We start from the raw sequence: 10,619 nt of genomic DNA, 5'->3' as shown, positions 1-10,619 counted from the left end.
GCATAAGCTTTCCCAGAACCTCTCCAGCAGACTTCCACTTAGGTCTCATGGGCCACGACTGGGCCACGTGTCCATCCCTAGATGCACGGGATGCTAGGGAAACAGAATAGGTTGTCTCAACTGGTTTACATCCGTCATGTTTCATCACCTGAGACTGGCTACGTGGCCTTCTGGAACTAAAATGGGTTTCAATTAGCAAGAAAGAAAGTAAAAGTGTTAGTTGCTCAGTCCTGGCTGACTCTGTGTCCCCATGAACTGCAGCCCACAAGGTTCCTCTGTCCATAGCATTCTCCAGGCAAGAATATTGGAGGGGTTGCCGTGCCCTCCTCCAGGGGATCTTCCCAACCTGGGGATTAAACCCAGGTGTCCTGTATTGCAGGCAGATTCTTTACCATCTGAAACACCAGGGAAGCCCAAGAAAAGAAGGATGAGTCTTGAGCAATCAGCTCCTTGAGTCTATCACACATTCATTTATTCAACATCTATTCCACAAATCCCCAAGCACCTACTCTGTGCCAGGCACTATTTTTTATAGTCCAAAGCCATCCTGCCTCCTACCTAGCACTTCACTGAAACTTTCCTCATCAGGGTTACCAGTTACCTCAAGGTAGATAAATATGAGAAATATCCTCCAGGGATCAACTCCATGGCCCATTAGATGCTTTTGCCAAAGCAAGGCTACCTCTCTTCTTTGGGGTTCCCAAGAACAAATCCCAGAGCCCCAGGTTTAGGCATGGAAAAAGTATGCCCACCTGTGGAGGTGGTCTCCCTAGCAACTACATCAGCAAAAGGGATGATGAAGAGCCAGGAGCCTTACCCACCAGGGGCCCCCTGCCTGGCTCCCTGGATGGTAGTTGGGAGGGGTCTTTCCCATCATTTCTGATGCCTGAACCGAGTTCATGTTCAGAATGTATATACAGTTATTTGGGCCAAATTTCCATGTTAACTGTTCAGATCAGAAATGCTCAATGTCAGTTAAATTTGGTTGGATTATAAGACAACACAGTCAAGATCAGGAACATGTGGCCTGATGTGATTTAACCCAGAGAAGAAATGCCTGTTCCTTTCTGCTCAGCTATAACATTATACATATAAAGATACATACGCGCTTGCTCTCTGCCAGAAATGTCAACTGCTTTTGATCTCTCCCTTTAGATATTAAAGTTTCCCCCTGCTCGCCCCTCTGCTTGGCAAGCCCCTTAAGGGCTTTCAAACCAATAAACAAGCCCGGAGCTGCTGAGAGGGTGGAAGCTGTTTGCCTTTTTGAGCTGGTGCCCTGTGGCCCGAAGGTCGTGTTTAATCAGCCTCAAGGTTTTGCTTAACATTGACTTGGAGTTTAAAATAGCATTTCAATAACCTCAGCCCCCTCCTGCTCTCCCCCATCAGCCATGGGAGGAGGAAGACAGGGGCCCACGGGTTTAGGAGTTTGTGTGTTTGTTGTTAAGGTTCTGAAGCAAATGAGCTGTGTTTGGCTGGTGGCCACGGCGGAGAGATGCCCTCCTTGTTTCGGGGAGGGGTTTGGCCCTAATGCTAGGACCTGGTCCCGAGTGCACGAAATAATAGACTTATTGTAGCAGAATGCCAGCTGGAGATTGGGGTTGCATTTCTTTCTTTTCTTCTTCTCAGACTCTAAAGATAGCTAATGCTCTTTAGAAGAGGGCATGGAGCCACTCTGGTGTATTTCTCAGTTCAGTTCAGTTCAGTTCAGTCACTCAGTCATGTCCGACTCTTTGCAACCCCATGTATAGCAGCACGCCAGGCCTCCCTGTCCATCACCAACTCCCAGAGTTCACTCAGACTCACGTCCATCAAGTCGGTGATGCCATCCAGCCATCTCATCCTCTGTCATCCCCTTCTCTGCCTGCCCCCAATCCCTCCCAGCATCAGAGTCTTTTCCAATGAGCCAGCTCTTCACATGAGGTGGCCAAAGTACTGGAGTTTCAGCTTTAGCATCATTCCTTCCAAAGAACACCCAGGGCTGATCTCCTTCAGAATGGACTGGTTGGATCTCCTTGCAGTCCAAGGGACTCTCAAGAGTCTTCTCCAACACCACAGTTCAAAAGCATCAATTCTTTGGTGCTCAGCTTTCTTCACAGTCCAACTTTCACATCCATACATGACCACTGGAAAAACCATAGCCTTGACTAGACGAACCTTTGTTGGCAAAGTAATGTCTCTGCTTTTGAATATGCTATCTAGGTTGGTCATAACTTTTCTTCCAAGGAGTAAGCATCTTTTAATTTCATAGCTGCAGTCACCATCTTCAGTGATTTTGGAGCCCCCCAAAATAAAGTCTGACAGTGTTTCCACTGTTTCCCCATCTATTTCCCATAAAGTGATGGGACCAACTGCCATGATCTTCATTTTCTGAATGTTGAGTTTTAAGCCCATATTTCTCAGTTACGCCCATAATATTGGATGGAGGGTGAGAATAGTACATTACGGTATTACCTATGAGCTAATTGCAAACTCTCCCAAGACTGAAGCTAATATAAAGCCCTTACTGCTGTTCCTTCCCTGAGAAGGGTCTTTCATGCCACACAATGTCTGGGATGGACATTAACTGCTTCTGCTTGCTCTGGTTCTCCTACCTCTGATTTTCCCCTACTTCTTGACCTTCCCTCTGAAGGATCTTGGTCCTCCCCTGGTGGCTTGATTCTTCACCCTTGGAACCTAGTGTTACCTAAGAAAAATTTTGTTCATCTTACAGAGTCTGCCTGTTAAAAGTATTCTTCCATTGCGTTATTATACTTAGAAACACCTTCCTCATCTGGCCAACCAGTGAGTTCATGGACTCATCACCAGTCCAGTATTAAAAAGTTCAGTCATCCAGTATTAATCAGGATGAGTTCATCTGTGTTGCAGCAACAAAACAGCATCCATATCTCCATGCATCAAAACGCAACAGAAGTTCATCACCCATGAAAATTCCTATGCAAATGAAGCTGCTCTCCAGGGCTTCCGGTTCCCCTGCAGTGACTAAGTGACCTAGACAGCTTCCACCCTCTTAACACAAAGCCTCCATGATCACAGAAGAGACAACTGGTAGGTTGACAATCAGCTTTTAAATGCCTTGGCCAACCCAATAATACTTGCTGCTTCTGCTCACAGAACAGCTATAATCACAGGGTCCCATATACTGCAGGAGATCTGGGGCAATATATGGATACTGGATGAGCAGGAAATCCCTTGCCATACAGCCCTGTGTCCACATCTCTGACCCCTCATAATAATCCCTAAGAGGGTGCTAGGATCCTTCCCAGGCTGTGGGAGAATTTACTTCTGAATCTACTGAGAGCCATAAGATGCTACTATCAGGACCCCATTTTCCAGGGCAGGCTGCTTTGTATTTGTTTTTAAAAGATGGTCAGTCAGGGGCAACCATAAGAGGAGACACAGGAGAGGCTTGGGAAAACAAAGTTTAATGTTTATACTCACGGGTCCTAGAGACAGGAGACCCGGCATGCTATGCAGAGCCAGCTGGGAAAGACACCAGGGTGACAGGAGGCAGAAGGATGCACAGGGCAGGGAGCGCTGAGGCCACGTGCTTATTGGGGTTCCCCAGGGACAAGGTGGGATACAGCGAACCACCTCAGATTGGCTGGAGTGAATCATTTCAGCAGGTGTGGGCCGTAGGGGTGGCCTGTCGCTGACTGGCGCCTGGCCCTGGGATGACGAAGGCAGAGGAATGTTGCCTCCTGGAGTGCAAAGGCCACATAGAAAAGGGATGGCGGGCTGGTTAATTTTCATATCACAGTTCCGTTCCCGACTGGGCCTTTGCTGTCTAGGAATTGGCTACCAGGGAAAAACAGTTGCAACCTAGACAGAAAGTTTTTTTTGTTTGTTTTATTTGCTTATTTATTTTTGGTTATGCTGGGTCTTCATTGCTGCAAGGGCTTTCTCTAGTTGCGGAGAGCGAGGCTGCTCTTCACTGCTGTGTGTGGGCTTCTCATTGAGGTGGCTTCTCTGGTCGTGGAACACGGACTCCAGGGCACTTGGGCTTCAGTAGTTGTGGAGTAGGGCTCAGTTGTGGAGTAGGGGCTCAGTAGTTGCAGCTCCCAGGAGCTAAAGCACAGGCTCAGTTAGCTGAGGTGCATGGGCTTAGTTGCTCCAAGGCATGTGGGATCTTCCCGGATCAGGGATCAAACCTGTGTCTCCTTCATTGGCAGGCAAATTCTTCACCACTGAGCCACCAGGAAAGGTTTTGTGAGATGTAAACACATCTTAATATACAGAAAATGAAAAAACAAATTTTCCTAGGGCTTTTTTAATAGGGCCTGCCCAGTACTCCGGCCCTAGTGAAAGCAGGAAGTCAAAGTTCAGGCACTTAAGATTCAGGATAAGGGGCAGCCCCATTTTTCACAGGTGGACACTGAGGCCCAGATACACTAGGAGTGGGTCTCTTCCTTTTCCTTCTTTCAGAATTTCTGAAGACCCCAAGACTTCTTGTTCAGAAAAGAGATCCCAAACTCACTCCTCGGTGAGTACCTGGTGACTTGACGGGCTGCCCTGACCTGGAACAGAGCGATTTTTAACCCAAAAGACAGAGGGATGGAGTGCAGAGCCCACAGAAGGCTGGAAGGCCAAGAGAGAGGGAGGGGATTTTGGGAAGAGAGCAGGGGTCCTTACTACTGCTTCAAAATCATAGCATCCCTCTCTTGAAAGTGAAAAGTGAAAGTGAAAGTCACTCAGTCGTGTCCGACTCTTTATAGTCCATGGAATTCTCCAGGCCAGAATACTGGAGTGGGTAGCCTTTCTCTTCTCCAGGGGATCTTCCCAATCCACGGATCGAACCCAGGTCTCTCGCATTGCAGGAGGATTCTTTACCAGCTGAGCCACCAGGGAAGCCCCCTCAAAACCCCCTTCTGACCTGAAACTCTAAATATTCTCTTTGTTTTCAAACCTACTTTGTTTTCTCACTCAAGGTCAATTCTGAAGTATTTTCTTGAAATATTTCAGTTGAGATGAGGGACAAGCCTCTGGGGGCTACTGCCCTGAATGACCTTACTGTTTGAGGCTGCACTATGGGCTCCCCAAAGGGCCTGCATCAAGCAGTTTGCTAGAAAGCCTGGGAAAGGAAGCCCCTACCCCTGGCCCTCACCGCTGAGCGAGCCCTGTCTCAGTCCAGGCAGGTGTGAGCTTCAGTGCTCGAGTGGAAGGGAGCTAGTAATATTCCCTCTGAGCATCTGGAAACAGATGCCTCCAAAACCTGTGGATTACTTTCCTGGCACGCACGACCTACTAATTAAGTTTTACTATTTACCTCTGGAAAGAGAAGGGGCTTCCTGGACTCTGGAGAGGGCCTGACCCCTCCCTTCTCTCCTTCCAATTCTCCACCCCAATCAGGCCTGAAAACTCTTCTGGCTCCTAGAGGGTGGGTGAATTTCTGGGTCTGGAAAAGGGAAAAAATTATATAAGTCCATGCCCATGCCTGCCCTACCACTCCCTGCAGGCTTCTCCTGAAGGTGAAGAGCAATAACAGAGGGTACGGGGTATGAGAATGAAGTAGTTCAGTCAAAGCGAATTAGCTCCTTCTTGCTACTTGACACTGATCTCTCTGAAGGTCACTTTCCTCATTTATAAAGTGGAAGAAACAATTGCATCTCCCTGTGAGAACTGTTGGGAAGGTTAGAGTGTTTGTGTGGGAGAGTCTGTTAGATGCCCCCTCGATGTCCATTTGCCTTCTCTCATTACCAATAGGCCTGTGAGTCTTTGTTTGGGCAGCAAAGCGCCCAGATAAAAGACAATACTTCCTGGTCTCCCTTGAAGCTAGGGATGACCTCTGCGATATGAGTGGAAGTTATTTGCGGTAGCAGAGTTTCCAGGAACATTACAGGGGTCTGCCTTAACTGAGAGACAAGCATACTGCTCTTTCCTCCCCATTTCATTCTCCTTGTGCTGAATGTGGACTAGATGGCTGGAGCTCCAGCAGCCTTCCTGGAGTATAAAGTGATCTTGAGAATAGATCCATGTGCCAAAGATGGTGGAATAAAGAAATGGAGAGGTCACACTGGCCCTGGGCTCTCGGTTTCTGGATTTCTTCTAGGGGATGGAGAATTAGCCTATTTTCGTTTAAGTCGGGGATTCTCAAGCTCTAGCCTGCATCAGAATTATTTGGAGAACTGGTTAAAACAAAGATACCTGGGCTCCAGCCCCAAGAGTTTCTGATTCAGTGGGGGTGAGGCCTCCAGAATTTTTTTTCTAACATGCTCGCAGGTGATGCTGATGGTGCTGGTATGCGTAGCACACTCTGAGAATCACCGGTTCAAAAATCATCATGAATAATGTTTTCTATTTTCTGAAGCATAACCCAACCCTAACTTACATAGCAGGGTAAGGGCTTCACTCTAAATAAATGTAATTAATATTTTTGTACAGAATGAGGAAGGTACCTGTTCCCTTCCTAGGACCTAGCTGTGGGAAGAAATTAGAAGCTCATTGGGCTGGAAGGGAGGGCTAAGCTAGTTTGATGGCCAGCCTTACCCCCCACAACTGAAGGCCAGCCTTGATCTTAAGAACCCCAAGAAGACTGGGTAGACACAAAGTCTATGTGTGGTAAGGTTGAAGCCCCACCTTGCACAGGCCTGTCACATAGCATCTCCTGTTCCTCCAAGTTCCCAGAAACTTAACAATATGCTTCATGATGAGAAGACTTTTTTTTTCAAAGCAGGGACCATGTGTAGATCCAAGCACTCTGTGTGCACTATCTCATTTAATCCTCACAACCCTCTTCACGGATGAGGAAACTGAAGCTAACAAAGGACAAGTAACTCGTCTGTAGTCACAGAACTACTGAGTGATGAAGCCTAGCCTAGGACTGGAAATACCACACTGTAAAGAGCTACTTAAAGCTGAGTCAGCCCTGCCCTGGCATTGGGCTTTGCATGCACGCTAAGTCACTTCAATCGTGTCTGACTCTTTGTGACCCCATAGACTGCAGTCTGCAGGGCTTCTCTGTCCATGGGATGCTCTAAACAAGAATACTGGAGTGGGTTGCCATGCCCTCTTCCAGGGGATCTTCCCAACCCAGGGATCGAACTTGTGTCTCTTACGTCTCATGCTTGGCAGACAGGTTCTTTACCACTAGCATCACCTGGGAAGCCTGGCATTGGGCTGTGCTTGACTGTATTTCCAGAAATAAGAAAGCAAGAGGGCTTTGAGGCAGCTGGGCCAAGGGTGGGGTGAGTGTCAGGGGCCACCCTCCCGCCTCTGTGTCTATGGACCCTCACTGAGGACTGAACACCGAGCCCTGGAGAGGATGAGGGGAGGCAGCTTCTCTTCCGGGCAGGTGGGCTGTGTTGATGGATTAGAAACCATGTCTCTCCCGAGGCGAGGGGGTCAGTGGCCCTGTGCTGCCAGCTGTTCCAATAAAATATGAAGTTCAGAAACTCCAGGCAATCTTCCCTCTCCACTGAGTGATGGCCTTGTAATTGGCTCTCAAGCTGGCTTGATTTATCAACTCCAACCTGGGCAGCCAGAAAAGGATGAATTAGCTCCTGGGGGCTGCCGAGGAGAGCAGGGTCCCTGGGAGCAGCGATGCCATGGGTGTGGGGGCCATTTGTCACCACCAGGCCCTGCTTAATTGTGGGAAGATGAAGCGAGGAGGTGTTGGATTGCACTGTATAAATCACAGTCTCTTGTAGTTCAACCTGGGCCCAGGCACGGGGAGGAGACTCCTGTTTGGAGGAAGTTCTGGAACAGAGACCTGCATCTCTGCCCACCACCGCTTCCCGAGAGAGGCGGCTTGGGTATAGGTTTCAAAGAGGGCCCTTTGGGGAGGACTGGAGAGCTAAGTGGTGTTACAGCCTCAGGGGAATCCCGTGTACTTTGCAGCCAGTGTCCTGGGTTCAAATCATGATTCAGCCACTTACCAGATGAGGGACAGTGGCTGAGTCACATAACGTCTCCCTGTTGGACATCATAGTTAAGAGCACTGAGTCTGGGACTTCTCTTATGGCCCAGTGGTTAAGAATCCACCTGCCAAGGCAAGGAACAAGGGTTCGATCCCTGATCCAGGAAGATTCCACATGCTGTGGGACATCTAAGCCCATGCGCCACAGCTACTGAAGCCCGTAAACTCTAGAGCCTGTGCTCTGCTACAAGAGAAGCTACCACAATAAGAAGCCCGCACACCATAGCTAGAGAGTAGGCCCCACTTGCCGTAACTAGAGAAAGCCCATGTGCAGCAACAAAGACCCATAGCAGCCAAAATTTTTTAAAATTAAATAAGTCAATAAATAAAGTTAAAAAAAGAAAAGAGCACTGAGTCTGGATTTGAATCTGGACTCTGCCCCTTACTGGCTCTGTAGCCTTGGGCAAGTTACTTAATCTCTCTGTGCCTCAGTTTCCTCATCTGAAAAATGGGGATAATAATACTATTGAACTTACAGGACTGTATGAGCTTCCTAGGGCTGCCATGACAAATTGCTACAAACTGGGGGGCTTAAAACAACGGAAATGTATTGGTTTACAGTTTGGGGACTGGAAATCCAAATTCAAGGAGCTGGCAGGGGCATGCTCCCTCCAAAGGCTCTAGGGAAGAATCTTTTCTGGCCTCCCTTGCCTTCTGGTGGCTCCAGAGTTCCCTTGGTGTGTGGCTGTGGCACTCTGGTCTCTGCCTTTGTTCTCCCGTGGCCTCCCCTTCCCTGTCTCCCTCTTCTGTCTCTTATGAGGACATTTGTTATTGGATTTAGGACCCACCCACATAATTCAGGGTGATCTCCGCTCAAGACCCTTAACTCGATTGCATTTGCCAGGATCCTTGTTTCAAACAGGTCACGTTCACAGAACTTAGACATATCTTTTTGGGTGTCACCATTCAAGCAACTACAAGGGCTATTGTGAAAATTAATGAATTAAAGTATTTGCAGGAATATACTCAGCCATAAAAAAGAATGAAATTCTGCCATTTTCAGAGACATGGATGGACCAAGAAACTGTCATACAGGGTGAAGTAAGTCAGAAAGAGAAAAACAAATATATTAACCCACATATGTGGAATTTAGAAAAATGGTACAGACAGACCTATTTGCAAAGCAGAAGTAGAGACACAGACGTAGAGAACAAACATATGGACACCAAACTGGGAGATTGGAGTTGACATATATACACTACTATATATAAAAAGATAACTAATGAGAACCTACAGTATAGCACGGGGGGGGGGGGGGAGGGGAATGGAAGGTACAGTCTGCTTGTAGGACATTTTTTTTTAATTTTATTTAATTTTTAAACTTTACATAATTGTATTAGTTTTGCCAAATATCAAAATGAATCCACCACAGGTATACATGTGTTCCCCATCCTGAACCCTCCTCCCTCCTCCCTCCCCATACCATCCCTCTGGGTCGTCCCGGTGCACTAGCCCCAAGCATCCAGTATCGTGCATCGAACCTGGACTGGCATCTCGTTTCATACATGATATTTTACATGTTTCAATGCCATTCTCCCAAATCTTCCCACCCTCTCCCTCTCCCACAGAGTCCATAAGACTGTTCTATACATCACTGTCTCTTTTGCTGTCTCGTACACAGGGTTGTTGTTACTATCTTTCTAAATTCCATATATATGTGTTAGTATACTGTATTGGTGTTTTTCCTTCTGGCTTACTTCACTCTGTATAATAGGCTCCAGTTTCATCCACCTCATTAGAACTGATTCAAATGTATTCTTTTTAATGGCTGAGTAATACTCCATTGTGTATATGTACCACAGCTTTCTTATCCATTCATCTGCTGATGGGCATCTAGGTTGCTTCCATGTCCTGGCTATTATAAACAGTGCTGCGATGAACATTGGGGTACATGTGTCTCTTTCCCTTCTGGTTTCCTCAGTGTGTATGCCCAGCAGTGGGATTGCTGGATCATAAGGCAGTTCTATTTCCAGTTTTTTTAAGGAATCTCCACACTGTTCTCCATAGTGGCTGTACTAGTTTGCATTCCCACCAACAGTGTAGGAGGGTTCCCTTTTCTCCACACCCTCTCCAGCATTTATTATTTGTAGACTTTTGGATCACAGCCATTCTGACTGGTGTGAAATGGTACCTCATAGTGGTTTTGATTTGCATTTCTCTGATAATGAGTGATGTTGAGCATCTTTTCATGTGTTTGTTAGCCATCTGTATGTCTTCTTTGGAGAAATGTCTATTTAGTTCTTTGGCCCATTTTTTGATTGGGTCATTTATTTTTCTGGGGTTGAGCTGTAGGAGTTGCTTGTATATTTTTGAGATTAGTTGTTTGTCAGTTGCTTCATTTGCTATTGTTTTCTCCCATTCTGAAGGCTGCCTTTTCACCTTGCTAATAGTTTCCTTTGATGTGCAGAAGCTTTTAAGGTTAATTAGGTCCCATTTGTTTATCTTTGCTTTTATTTCCAGTATTCTGGGAGGTGGGTCATAGAGGATCCTGCTGTGATGTATGTCAGAGAGTGTTTTGCCTATGTTCTCCTCTAGGAGTTTTATAGTTTCTGGTCTTACGTTTAGATCTTTAATCCATTTTGAGTTTATTTTTGTGTATGGTGTTAGAAAGTGTTCTAGTTTCATTCTTTTACAAGTGGTTGACCAGATTTCCCAGCACCACTTGTTAAAGAGATTGTCTTTACTCCATTGTATATTCTTGCCTCCT

The sequence above is a fragment of the Bos javanicus genome, chromosome 18 (genome assembly GCF_032452875.1).
Source record: "Bos javanicus breed banteng chromosome 18, ARS-OSU_banteng_1.0, whole genome shotgun sequence".
NCBI classification, from domain to species: domain Eukaryota; kingdom Metazoa; phylum Chordata; class Mammalia; order Artiodactyla; family Bovidae; genus Bos; species Bos javanicus.
The sequence above is the reverse complement of the archived record's forward strand: the minus strand, read 5'-3'. Positions refer to the sequence as shown.